The following is a 13,570-nucleotide window of genomic DNA, read 5'->3' as shown; positions in this document are numbered from 1 at the left end:
TAAAATGAACTGACAGAAATGATATCTAGGCACTGTCTACCTTTACCTATTCTTTCTAGAAATTGCGATGGCATTTCTCCAGGGCCCAGAGTCAACGAAGAAGGAAAGAAATGAGTCCTCTGGCTTGTGGAAGGCGTACCTTGTTATTCCAGCCGATATCTCCTTTGTCCCGTTGTCCCCCTGACACTGCTGACGTGCAGTCTTAGTCCTTGGAGACTGCACATTGCTGGCCAGCGCCTTTCCCTGGGCACATTTGTGAAAAGGAGGATGACGTTTCTCTCCCTTTGTGTCTGTTGCTTCCCTGAACTGAAGTTGATTGACTACAATGCACCATTTTGAAGCTCAGAGTGCAGGCAGAGGTTTGATAAAGCATTTTGCTGCGCTCCGTGCGTGGGCTGCACCTTGAAGTCATGGTGGTTTTATATCATCGTGTGCTGTGGCTGCCTTACTGCTCCTGGCTGCATGACGCTGTGGTTTTACTTAGTGCACATCCGGGACCCGCCGTGACCTGGCCCACCCTCTTCTGCTCTGTGGTGCCCTCTCTGCCATTCTTACAGGTGTGTCGCGTGGGTTCAGTCCTCCATGCGGTTCCCCTTTCTAAAATGTTTTTCCTGTTCTGACTTCCTGAAACATCTGCTCCTCTTCCCTGACTTTCTTTGAAGATTTAGGAGCTTTCGGGACCTGAGTCTTATAATTCCGAAAATTGTCTTCTAGTTCCCAGGACCCCAAGTGGAGCAGCATAACTTAGGGGAGGGAGAATGGCCTTTGGAGAGAGAATCACATGGGTTTGAATCCTGGCTCCTCCACTTACTAGCTATGCCATTTGGGACATGTTACTATCCACCTCTCTGAACCTCAGTTTCCTCATCTGTAAAATGGGGATCGTGCCCTAACTGGTTTGGCTCAGTGGATAGAGCATCAGCCTGTGGACTGAAGGGTCCTGGGTTCAATTCTGGTCAAGGGCACATACCTGGGTTGCAGGCTGGATCCCCTGTAGGGGGCATGCAGAAGGCAGCCAGTCAATGATTCTCTCTCATCATTGATGTTTCTTCCTCTCTCCCCCTCTCCCTTCCTCTCTGAAATCAATAAAAATATATTTTAAAACAGAAAAAAAGGGGATCGTGATAAGACCTAAATCTTGTTGTGAGGATTAAGTGTGATAATGTATTAAAAGGGTATATCATCACAGTGTCTGGCACATAGTGAATGATAAATAGGAACAATTAATATAGTGTATGGGATGGGTCCAAAGATGGACTGGCCTGAGGCAGACCTTGGAACCTTTTAAACTGAATCACATCATCTCACGTTTTGACTTCCAGGCTCCCTTTCGCTAAAAGGCAAGTGCAGAGACTGATCTAACTCATTGAAGTTTTTGGTTAATCAAGGGCTTGCTACCCTCCAATGGCTTTGTGTTGATTTTAGGATAAAGACCAAAATTCTCAACGTGGTTTGCAAAGCTCCACACGGTCAGAACCCTGCTCATCTCTCCAGACTCATATCCCAATTCCTTTTGCTCCTTGGGTTTGCCACTGGGCCACAGGGCCCTTGCACAGGCTGCTCCTTTTGCAGAGATACTGAATACATGTTACCTACCCACTAACTCCTATTCATTTTCAGAGCACAGACATGTCCTTTGTAATGCCCAATTATTCTGATTTCTGATTATATATCCTATGTTACTGTGTTTACTTGATTAATGTCTACTTCCTCCGCTGGACCGTGCACTCCATGAGGGCAGGGAGCTCAGCTGTGGGTTGCTCACCATAGCATCGCCAGCACCTAACACAGTAACCAGCCTGTAATGGCCATTCATTAAGTGATTTGTTGACTGCATAGGTGAAATACATGGCTTACTGTTTTAAGAATGTGTACAGTCAGGATGTTTGCTTGAAACTACAAAGTCCTACTACTCTTGAAGAAAGAAGGACCAAGAGACAAGTCACTAGAAGACAGAAAATAGTGTGAAGGAGCTGGGTTGCTCCTGGCACCGGGTAAATGGACAGTTAGAGGGCATTTGTGAAGGACGTGAGTGTGTGTAGTGTCAACTGTGGATTTCCTTCTCATCCTGGTTAAACTGCTTCAAACCCAGGGACAAAGTTTTATTTGAGAGCAGGACTGCTGCTGGTGAGGTGATTTCATCTTGCTCACCCTTTGTAAATGGGGTGCTGCTGAATGAGTAGCCTGACCCACCTTAGGCCGTGTAGGGTTTAGGGAGAATAGTCCTGGCCTCCTAAGTTCTTGACCTGCTATCAAAAACATTCCTTAAATAAGCCAAACATTTACATTTCTAAAACAGTGCACACTTGTTCTTGATACACAGATTTGGAAAACACAAAAAATAAAATAATTGAAAAAGAAAATAAAAATCCACCAGCATTCTACTACCCAGAGATAACCATATTAACATTTTGGTGCATATGCTTCTGATTCTTTTTTTTTTTTTAAATGTGTTTTTGTGCGTGTTTTATTTATACAGCATTACAACCTGATTTTTTCCAATTAGCAGATGTACCATGGATACCAAGTGTCCGGGAAGGGATTTATGTCCTTCCTGCGGGCTTGATATGATAGTACTAGCCTTGTGCCAAGAGCTTGGGGGTACCAGAACTGCAGAGGGTCTGATAGAGGGGTGAACCGTGGCCTTTGGAAGGAGTGACTATGAGGAGATGAATCAGGCAGTGGTGCAACAGAGACATGGGCTGATGGGGCAGTTGATGTGAGACATGCCTCAGCCACTCACCAATAGATTCTGGGGGGCTGGAGGGGGGGCATACGTAGGAAACCACAAAAGCAGGGTCATGGAGCTGATAAACTGGAAAGGAGGTTCTTGGAGCCATCGACTCTCTCATTTATTTTACCCAACAAGTTTTTCTTGAGCGGCTAACATTGCTGTACCAGGTGCTGAACGAGGTGATGGGGATTGTAGGAAACATAATTGTGACCTCGTTGGAAACTTGCACCATCCCATGTACACGTGCCAGGTGCTTGGCACAGAGCAGCAGCTTGGTACAGGGCACCCACAGAGATGAGCACTTACTACTTTTCCAGAATCTCATCTATAGTTGGTGATTATCTCCACGTTGCCACATCACTAGAAGGGGCGGGGAACTACATTTTTGTATCACCTTGTGTCCGTACAAATGATATAACTAATTGAATATGAGCACTCTGTGATGCTGATACTTATCAGTGAAGCTAGCTTCGCCACCATGAACTCTGGCTCTGTCACATTATCTCGGAAACTTTCCTTGGGGCGTTGGGGTACATTATTGCTCCTTCAATCACATCTTGGTCCTTGGAGGACCAGCTGGTAGGCCAACTTTTATTACCTGTTGTTTTTTAAATCACAACAGGGAAATGATAGCAAGGCATTGGGAAGGCATTTTTATATAAGATGAAATGAGCCAAGATTGGAAGAGGACATTTTTATTTGCCTTATAAATGGAGTGGATACAGCGTGAGCGGCATTGTGAATGAGATGAAGGGCTCTGCAGATCAGCGAGCACAAGCCATCCACCCTTCTGCACAGACAGCCTTTGCAGTGGGCCGAGTTCAGTTGCAGTTAGCTGCCGTCATTTTTCTGCAGCAAGGAGGTTGCAGCTCGAAAGTACCCGTTTCATGGCCAATCTCAGTTAGCTTTGATTCCAGGCAAAACGTCTTTTAATTCATTAGGCATAGAGGTCTACAAAAAGGCCTGGGTGGAAAATTATTTGCTCTAAAATGCAAAAAGAAAACAGCAAAGTTGAAATTAATGAATATTTTAAAAAATTCCTACACATTGCGATACTTTGTCAATATTGCTAATTGTTAAATTTAGTGTTCCTAGAGATTTTATTACATCTGAAAAAGCTCTAAGATTAGAATTTCCAATTTTCAAGAGCTTCTGAGTATGCAAATTGCCAAGAAATCACATCCAATCAAAATTTAAATGCCACTTATTATTGAATAATTTCAGAAGAAAAATTTAGAAGTTTTCCTCAAAAAATATTTGATAGCAAACAATCTATTTAATGTAGGATGTAGGCAAATATGTAATACATTTGAAATACTCTCTGGTGAGGCCTCTGAAAGAGTGTCTGGGGTATACAAAATTCTTCAAAAGGCCTTGTCATTGAGCCTCCCTCCCCATCCCCCTATAAAATAGTTTAGATAGGAGCTATTTTTAATGATGGCTGTTTTGTGTGTGTGTGTGTGTGTGTGTGTGTGTGTGTGTGTATGTGTGTGAAGTTTTTTTTTTTTTTTTTTTTCTGTTCATCAGATTATTCACTTGATTCTTAGATTCACTTGTTGATAGATGCATATTTGTTGTTCATAATTTGTATCTTTACCTTTTTCTTCCTCTTCCTCTTCTTAAAGGATACCTTTCAGCATTTCATATAATCCTGGTTTGGTGGTGATGAACTCCTTTAGCTTTTCCTTATCTGTGAAGCTCTTTATCTGACCTTCAATTCTGAATGATAGCTTTGCTGGATAAAGTAATCTTGGTTGTAGGTTCTTGGTATTCATCACTTTGAATATTTCTTGCCACTCCCTTCTGGCCTGCAAAGTTTCTGTTGAGAAATCAGCTGACAGTCGTATGGGTATTCCCTTGTAGGTAACTGAGTTTCTTTCTCTTGCTGTTTTTAAGATTCTCTCTTTATCTTTTGCTCTTGGCATTTTAATGATGATGTGTCTTGGTGTGGTCCTCTTTGGATTCCTTTTGTTTGGGGTTCTCCGCGCTTCTTGGACCTGTAACTCCATTTCTTTCACCAGGTGGGGGAAGTTTTCTGTCATTATTTCTTCAAATAGGTTTTCAATATCTTGCTCTCTCTCATCTTCTGGCACCCCTATAATTCTGATGGTGGTACGCTTGAAGCTGTCCCAGAGGCTCCTTACACTATCCTCGCATTTTTGGATTCTTTTTTCATTTTGCTTTTCCGGTTGGGTGTTTTTTGCTTCCTCGCATTTCAAATCATTGACTTGATTCTTGCGCTCCTCTGGTCTGCTGTCGGGAGTCTGTATAATATTCGTTATTTCAGTCCGTGTATGCTTAATTTCTAGTTGGTTCCCCAATATAAGATCGAGGGTCTCATTAGTTTTCTTGTAGATCTCATTAAGTTTATCTGCGGCTTCTAAACAGTTCTTGAGAGACCTTAAAAGTGTGGTTCTGAACTCTATATCTTCCATTGACAATTTTGTCCTGTTTCTTTGTCTCCGCATTTTGTTATGCTTCCTTGGTGCACCCCCTAGTGGTCTTTGTTCGCAGTCTTATAGTTAAATCTTGGTTGTTGTAGCTAATTCCAGGGAGGGTTTGACCTCCAGGCCAAGTGGCTATGAGAATCAGCTGTGTCAGCAGTGAGAGAACTTCTGTCCTCTAGGGAGGTGCTAATCTGGTGTTTGCCTGAGGCTATCCGGCAAATGCCTCAGTGCGGGGGGGGGGGGGGGGGCTTGGGCGGGGCGGGTCGCACAGGATCAACAGGGTGGGCCAGAGAGAGCAGTTATGGCGGCTCTCAGTCCTGTCCCCAGGGGCTCTGCCTCTCTGAGTCCCAGCACCCGCTGCACACCTCGGAGAGAAAGCTGCACTCGCTCTGACCGAAGCCAGACGGTCCCGCTTCTCCCGTTTGAGTCTGGGTCCCTAAAGACTCGCCCGGATCTGGAGCTCAGAGTCTGCGACTCCCTCTCGATTGAAAACGCCAACCACGCCCTCAGCCGCCAGCCCGCTCCGCGCACTCCGCACCTCAGAACTTGACTTCAGCACTGCGCCTCCTCTGAGTGTCCATATGCGTTTCTCTTTCCTCCTAGTTGTAGGACTTCCACTCAGCCAGCGCTCCTGTGGTTCTGGGTGATGTCCCTTCTGTTTTTTGGTTTCACTTTTGAAGTAGTTGTTCAAAGCAGCAAACTCCGGCGTTAACCTATGCCGCCATCTTGGTTCTCCTACATATGTAGGCAAATATGTAATACATTTGAAATACTCTCTGGTGAGGCCTCTGAAAGAGTGTTTGGGGTATACAAAATTCTTCAAAAGGCCTTGTCATTGAGCCTCCCTCCCCATCCCCCTATAAAATAGTTTAGATAGGAGCTATTTTTAATGATGGCTGTTTTGTGTGTGTGTGTGTGTGTGTGTGTATGTGTGTGAAGTTTTTGAGCTTTATGGTAGATTATTTTTTTGTTAAATATTCATTCTCTCCCCATTTACCTCATTGATGTTCAGCAAGGCCATGTCATGTGCCTTTATGGTGGGTATACTTCCCCACACTTTGCTTAGTTGACCATGTGATTTTCTTTGGCCAATGGGATGTGCGAGGACCTAACTAGCAGATGCCTGAAATAAGCTTGTGTGATGGGCTGGCCCTCTTGTGCTTCTGCCTTCTCCATGAGAACAAGAGTCCTTAGTCACTGGCCTTAGAAGAGTGAGAGACGCATGGAGCAGAGCTACCCCAGCATAGCAGCAGGTCTGCAGCCCAGCAGAGTTGTAACCCACAAAAGCATGAATGAGAAATAAATGCTAAGAATTTGTGGTTGTTTGTTTTACAGCCTTATTGTGGTCATAACTGACCGATACAATCTCCTACTCACAGTGGTGCTTACTCAAGTTACTGAAGCAATGACCATTTGTTATTTTCGACTGTATTGCTATTTATTTATTTATTTCCAACCATAATGCAAGGGTTACTCTGAAAACAAGTTCAGCTACTTTGCACATGCTATTCCCTCTGCCTGAAAAGTTTGTCTTTCTGCTCTTCACATAGTTGAGTGGCTAACATTGTTGTACCAGGTGCTGAACGAGATGATGGGGATTGTAGGAAACATAATTGGGATAACATAATAATAAAATTATTATTATTAAATCTTTGCTTCTGGCTTTAAATATTACTTCCTTGGAATGACCTGAGCATTTATTGTGGTTTTCATGGATGAGGTGCAGGGTAGGTACACTGAGCAAGCATAGGATGAGATAGTTTGAATGATCTGGAAAGCTCTGGGGTATAGGAGTGGTCCCTCACTGTTTGGTACCTGGCTCCGGTGTGGTTTAGGGCAGAGGGTGAGTGTCCCAGACTGTGGGAGCCTGACTAAAGGAGGTGGATGGGGTCGGGGGTGTGGACTGGGAATTGGTTGGTTTGCATATCAGAGGCATGCTAAACGCAAGCTATTTGGTATCTCTAGGAATTAGCTAAGCCTGGGTGAGGCAGTCCCCCCCTGGGTCCAGAAGGCCCCAAGATGTCAAATCATCATAAAATTAGAAAATAAAAGACATGATTAATAGTTGCACAGATGGATTCAGCCCTTGGTTATCTGGTGTGTCTGTCCTTCCTGTGGCGTTGGCATTGCTGATCCACAGCTTCCTCATGCCAGAGGCTCGACTGCTTCACAGCTGGCCTTTGGGGGATGGGGTCCAATAATCAAACTTCCCTGAGCAGATATTCTCAGACATTCTCCCAAACTGGGAATTATCAGGAAGAAAGTAAAAAATGGGAGGAATTACAGAGACATTCTTGCAGCACATTGAGCCAGTCTTTTTAGTGTTCAAGTCGCAAGGATAATACCAGGAATTTCCAGTTATATTTAATAAAATTGGCCAGCCCTTTGTGACAGCATCCTACTGACATCAAGAAAAATGACTGTTGCATATCTCCTCCGGATTGTGCAAGGATTCAGTATCATAACAGACCATCTCAGCCAAGGCTTTACAAAACAGAAACAACTGCAAGAAATTGGTTTTCATTCATTGGTGTGGTGAAAACGTGCCTGCGATTGCCTTTACCTCTTGGGCGGTCACTGGCATGGACCCTCTTTGTTTACAAGTTGTTCTGGGAATAGGGTGCAGCACAAGCTTTTCTGACCCCAGCAAGTCCGCCATTTCTGGGACCAAAGGTATTTCTGGGGAGAAGGTATGCCAGGTGCATAAGGAACTCAGCTATTATTGTGGTAGGAAGCAGGTCAGAGAGGCTGTATATCATAGTGCTCACTAGCTTAGGCTCTCTTCTCGGACTGCTTAGTTCAAATCGTGCTGCTGTTACTTATTTGTATGTGATCTTTGGCAACAGTTTTAATCTCCCCGTGTCTCAGTGTTCTTATTTGTAAAATGGGATGACATGGTAATGATTAAAAGAATTTGTATTTATGTTGCCGAAACCGGTTTGGCTCGGTAGATAGAGCGTCGACTTGTGGACTGAATGGTCCCAGGTTCGATTCCGGTCAAGGGCATGTACCTGGGTTGTGGGCACATCCCCAGTAGGAGATGTGCAGGAGGCAGCTGATCGATGTTCCTCTCTCATCGATGTTTCTAACTATCTCTCTCCCTTCCTCTCTGTAAAAAATCAATAAAATATATTTAAAAAAAAAAAGAATTTGTATTTATGTTGCTCAGCATAGGGCCAAGCTTGGGGTGAGAGCTTAACCCTTTTCGGTCCAATCTCGAGGCTGACTCGACAGACCAGGCGCTAAGGAGCAGCTCCAACGTTGAGCAATAAGAACATTAAAAAGTTCAACATTCAATCCCGTCAATTAATTTGGACCAGACTGTTTGAATTCCAAAAATAACATTGGACTGCAAAGGGTTAATAAATATAGTCATTTAAATCAATCATTACTCATCCCTCCCCCACTCTCTTCTTTATGAGATTTGGAGATTTATTGGGATAGATGGGAATATTCCCAACTAATGCCTAATGGCAAGGAAGGGAAGCAAAACTCTGGAAAGAAAACTACCCCAAAGGAGTGGGGCTGTCCCAGCTGTTGACCCAGCTTAACCCTAGACTAAGAATAGATTGGGATGGTCCCAACTTGGGTCTGCAGGGTAGGACCCTGATGGCAACAGAGGGGAACATATGTTGCAAGGCTTGAGGGTTTGCATAGAAGTTCGAAGAGGTGGAACCTGGGAGCTGGAGTGTGGAGGAGGATCCCTGGGTCCCATACAGGGACTGGGCCATCTGGGCATCGTCACAGCAGTAGGTAGACACCCCAGCTGTACTCGACCGGCTCTCAACAACAACACCCTGTTGCAGCCTTGGGGATGAGGGGAGGTGAGTATGGGGCTGCCGGTGAATGGGTCAACTTCTCAGGTTTCTCTCCGTCTGGAGTTTGGAAGCGACCTTTGGGTTAATTAAACCTTCAGGATTTTTAGACCATGAAAAAGGAAATCTAGAGGGAGATATCGGACCTCTTGCTCCTGTCAGCATCATGGGAAGGCATGAAATTAATTGGAAAATAAGAGATGTGACTGTTTCCTAGGTTAATAAAATGCGTCATGCCTGTTAAACACATGGGAACCCTTTTCACCCTCATCACAAACCTTCAAGATTGTGTTATTATCCAAAGCCCTTATGAAGGCTGACCAGGCGCTGCAGATACCGGTTCCTCCTCCAGCTCTGCTCTCGTCCCCTGTTACCTCCTGACTTACTCACTCGGATCCTTTCTCTTCTGTGAACAAGCCACGCTCTTTCCCACTCAAGGCCTTGCCTTTGCAGTTCCCTCTGCCTGGGGTGCTGTTTCCCAGGTAATGACACACTCATTCTCATCTGGTGGGTCTCACCCTAAAGGTTACCCTTTTAGGTTTTTCCATTCACATCTCTTCTTCCTCTAAGTGAATCTCCGTCACATCACTCTCTCTAGCATTGCCGAAATGGTCTGTGTTACTTCATGGTTAGAGGTTGTTGTCCCTACTGGAATATAAGCCTTATCACAGTGACTTTGTGGATGTCCCTCAAGATCCTATCATATCCCCAGTGATCTCCATAGTTTGTTGAAAGATTTAGGAATTCCTCATTTTACAGATGAAGTATTGAGGCACAGGGAGGTGAGATAGTTCTGTCACAGTTACTCAAGGTAGCAAATGTTTTCAGTGCTCCACTCATAGCTCCTAACCCTTCCCTCTCAAGTGCCCACTGGCCCAAACAAATGCATTGGTGTTTCTCTACCTGCGGACTTCCTGTGGTTGTAAGCCATCTTTGCCCACCCGCACGACAACATGGAGGTGCTGGGGGAATTCACACCTCCCACAGGGTGTGCCCCTTGATCAGGAACTGATGGGTGTTGGGGGATGGCTACCCCAGGTGAGATAACTATGACGCACGCTCATGGCATGGCATAACTCCTTGCTCAGGGACAACATGTGGGTTGAAATCAGCCACAGTGGGAGTATTTACACCATGGAAATGGGGGGAAATGACAAAACAGGACTTTTTATTTCTTTTCTGGAGAGTCAGTCATTAAACATTCCCCAGCACCCGTCTGGATATGTTCCATACTGTCTCCTAGGGGTTCCCGGCAGGACTAGGCTCCAGTCGTCCAAAGTGGAAACTTGCCTGGTAATTTGCCCTCCATTGGCCGCCTTGCTCACCTGGCTCACTTCCTCTGTCATAGCTCATTTACCTCCCAAATAAATTACTTGCACTGGATTCTCGTCTCAGGGTCTGTTTCTGGGGAAACCCAAACTAAGGCACAAAATTATTAAGTGATGGAGCCAGGATTTAAAACTAGGCCTGTCTGCCCTGGCCAGGTGCCTCAGTTGATTGGAATATCGTCCTATACACCAAAAAGGTTGCGGCTTCCATTCCCTGTTCAGGACACATACTTAGGTCATGGTTTATGCGGGAGGCAACCAATCGATGTTTCCCTCCCTCCCACCCTCCCTCCTTTCTCCCCTCTTCTCTCTCTAAAGAAAACAAACACACACACACACATATCCTCTGGTGAGGATTAAAATAAATAAATAAATGAATGAATGAATGTAGGCCTGTCAGATGCCAGATCCGCGTGTGTCCCACAAACACCTCCCACCCCTCGTGTCTTCTTGTCCTTTGCCTGTCAGGGTGGCAGATGTCCTCTGGATGTGGAGGGGCCTCTGAGGGGTGAGGCAAATACATTATATTGATGAAATTAGCTGGCAATTAAGAACTTATCCTTTTTACATTAAGGATTGGATTAATTAGGTAAAACATAAGGAAATCTAATTTACTTCATAAATTATCCTATATAATAAAAGCCTAATATGCTAAGTGTCCGACTGGTCAACCAGTTGCTATGACGCGCACTGACCACCAGGGGGCAGATGCTCTGACCGGTAGGCTAGCTTGCTGCTGGGGTCCGCCTACTGGGACTGGGCAAGATGGACTAGACACTCCCTGGAGCCCTCTGCCGTCCCTCCGGTCCCTTCCCGGCCCAGTAGTGCACCAGTGCTGTCCCTTGGCCGGGCCTGCGCCCTCTCGCACTCTGGGACCCCTCAAGGGATGTCAGAGAGCTGGTTTAGGCCCGATCCCTGCAGGTCAGGCTGAGGGACCCCACCCATGCAAGGATTCGGGCCTTTAGTCCTTTGTAAAAAAATGTTAAAACGTAGTCATGGTTTGCATAAAACTTGTAGGCACCAAGACAGATTTTATTGCTCTCTTGTGTAATGATCCACATCATGCTTCCGTTTCATGCTCCTTGTAATTGGCTGTTTATAGTTTCTAACTCTGTTTAAAGATGGTTTGAATATTCAGGGGCCTCGCCAGGTGGTTGAACAGGTTTGCCACACCCATGGTGTTAGTTGCAAACTGATAGGCCCTCAGAGAGGGGTTGGGTGCCAACTGATAGACCCTCAGCTGGACAGAGGCTGAAGGAGCAGAAGGAGGCTTTGGGGCCTTGTTTTATTCTGCATATGTTTGTTTACAAGTGAGAGAAACTCAGTTCAACCGGACCCCACTGCTTAAGGAAACTAGAGAAGAGAAAGAACTTCCCAGGAAATTGGAAAGTTCAAGGGTGGAGAGCTAGCTGCAGGCACGGCTGAGGCAGGGGTTGCTTGCTAGGAAAGCCTCCTCTTCCCTACATATAAGCTCCGTAAGGACAGGGGCTTCTCTCTCGTGATTGCTGTGTCTCCCATCCGCAGAGCAGTGCTTGGCCCATCGTGATGATAATAGCAGATACTTACAGAGCACTTTGTAAGGCGGTAGCAGCGTTCCAAGCGAGCTATACATATTAATTCATTTAATCCTCTCAACCCAGTGAAGTAGATAAGTATTAATTATGATCCCCATTTTTCTAGGTGGGGAAACGGAGGCACAGAGAAGTCATATAGCTAATAGGCAGGGAAGCTGGGGTTTGAACTGAGGCCCTCTTGCTCCCGAGCTGCGCGCGTAGCTACAATGCTGTGTTAATTCAGTAAATCTTTGTCGGTTAAGTGTATAATGATGTAACGTGCCAGACACAGAGTATTCAATAGCTAATAGTGATGATATTTATTTGGGCAGCTTCTGTCTTCTGTGACCCCATTAGCTTTGGGCACTGGCATCGTCTGTCTTCAGGATTCAACATATTTTGCCCCGACCAGGGGAATGTTGGCAGGTCAGGATGGGTTATGCTCAAGGAAATGAGGCTGGAGGTATTTCTAGAATCATTTTTCTTTTGAATGAGGAATTTGGGGATCACGGAGAGATAAATCTTAGCCTGGGTTTGGAGAGGTTGTGACAGAATTATCTGCTGGACCAAGAGAGTCTGACAAATGGGAAACATTTTGAAGGAAAACACCTCAAACCCAGGCTTTTTCATAAGTCTTTCTGGACAACTCTAGGTAAGCTGTGTGTCTCCCTCCCCACCTTTGTGATGGAGAGTCAGATATTTAGGTCCCTGATGTTACCCAGCTGGGAATAAAATGTGATAAAGTCTCTTAGGCCTCAGGGTAGTCATTAATGCTGTTCACCGAGTATTTCCGTTTTCTCTCTCTTCTGGGCACACGTAGGATTCCCTACTCCCCACCAAAGTTGGACATGACCATGGACTTGCTTTGGCCAATGGCACTGGCACAGAAGTGATGGTTGTCATTTTCAGGTAGAAGCTTTAAGAGCCAGGATGTGAGCTGCCACACTCTCTTCTCTGCTTCAGATACTGGCAACATTACAGGTAGTGGCTTCTTTCTATGCCTGGGTGCGGGAGTGAGGTGAGCACTGGGAACAGCCTCCATCAGGCCTGCAATGGACATGCAGTGTGAGTGAGCAATTAAATCGTGCTGTTTTAAGTTACTGCAACTCAGGGGTGTTTGTGTTTGAAGCATAGCCTCACCCATCCTGGATACAAGCAGATACCTACATTAGAAGTAGTCATTGCGCTCAGAGAGGGAGGAGTAGAGGAGAGATCACAGACTTTATAATCAGAGGGACTGAATTATGATTTCCCGCCCATTGGCTGTGTGACCTTGGGCAAACTCTTGAACCTGTCTGAGCCTCACTCCACATTCTCACCCATGAGATTGAGCCACAGTAACTACTTCATGGGGCTGCTTTGAGTATTAACAGGGGAAACCTGTGTCAAGGGTGTAACAGTAGATGCTGATGAGTGTTAGCTATTTTGCTATTATGTAGCAAAGTATAGACTACTTTGATTATTTTTGAAAAACCTGTTTTTATTATTAAGGGTAGAGTGGCTTAATTAAGTAAACTGTGTAAGCTAATAGGGATGGGCTTTAATTCTCCACTCTCCATGGATGGCTGGGAATTTGATAGTTATCTGAAGGCTCAGGAGCTTGAGGGCATGTAGACTTACCTTTTGTTCTTCCTATTGGTGTTATTAACTGTGTTAGGACATCCCCACATCCATCTAGCTTGGAGCTTTTATG

This window comes from Myotis myotis, unplaced genomic scaffold (assembly GCF_014108235.1).
Source record: "Myotis myotis isolate mMyoMyo1 unplaced genomic scaffold, mMyoMyo1.p scaffold_m19_p_5, whole genome shotgun sequence".
Taxonomy (NCBI): domain Eukaryota; kingdom Metazoa; phylum Chordata; class Mammalia; order Chiroptera; family Vespertilionidae; genus Myotis; species Myotis myotis.
Note: the sequence above shows the minus strand (reverse complement) of the source record.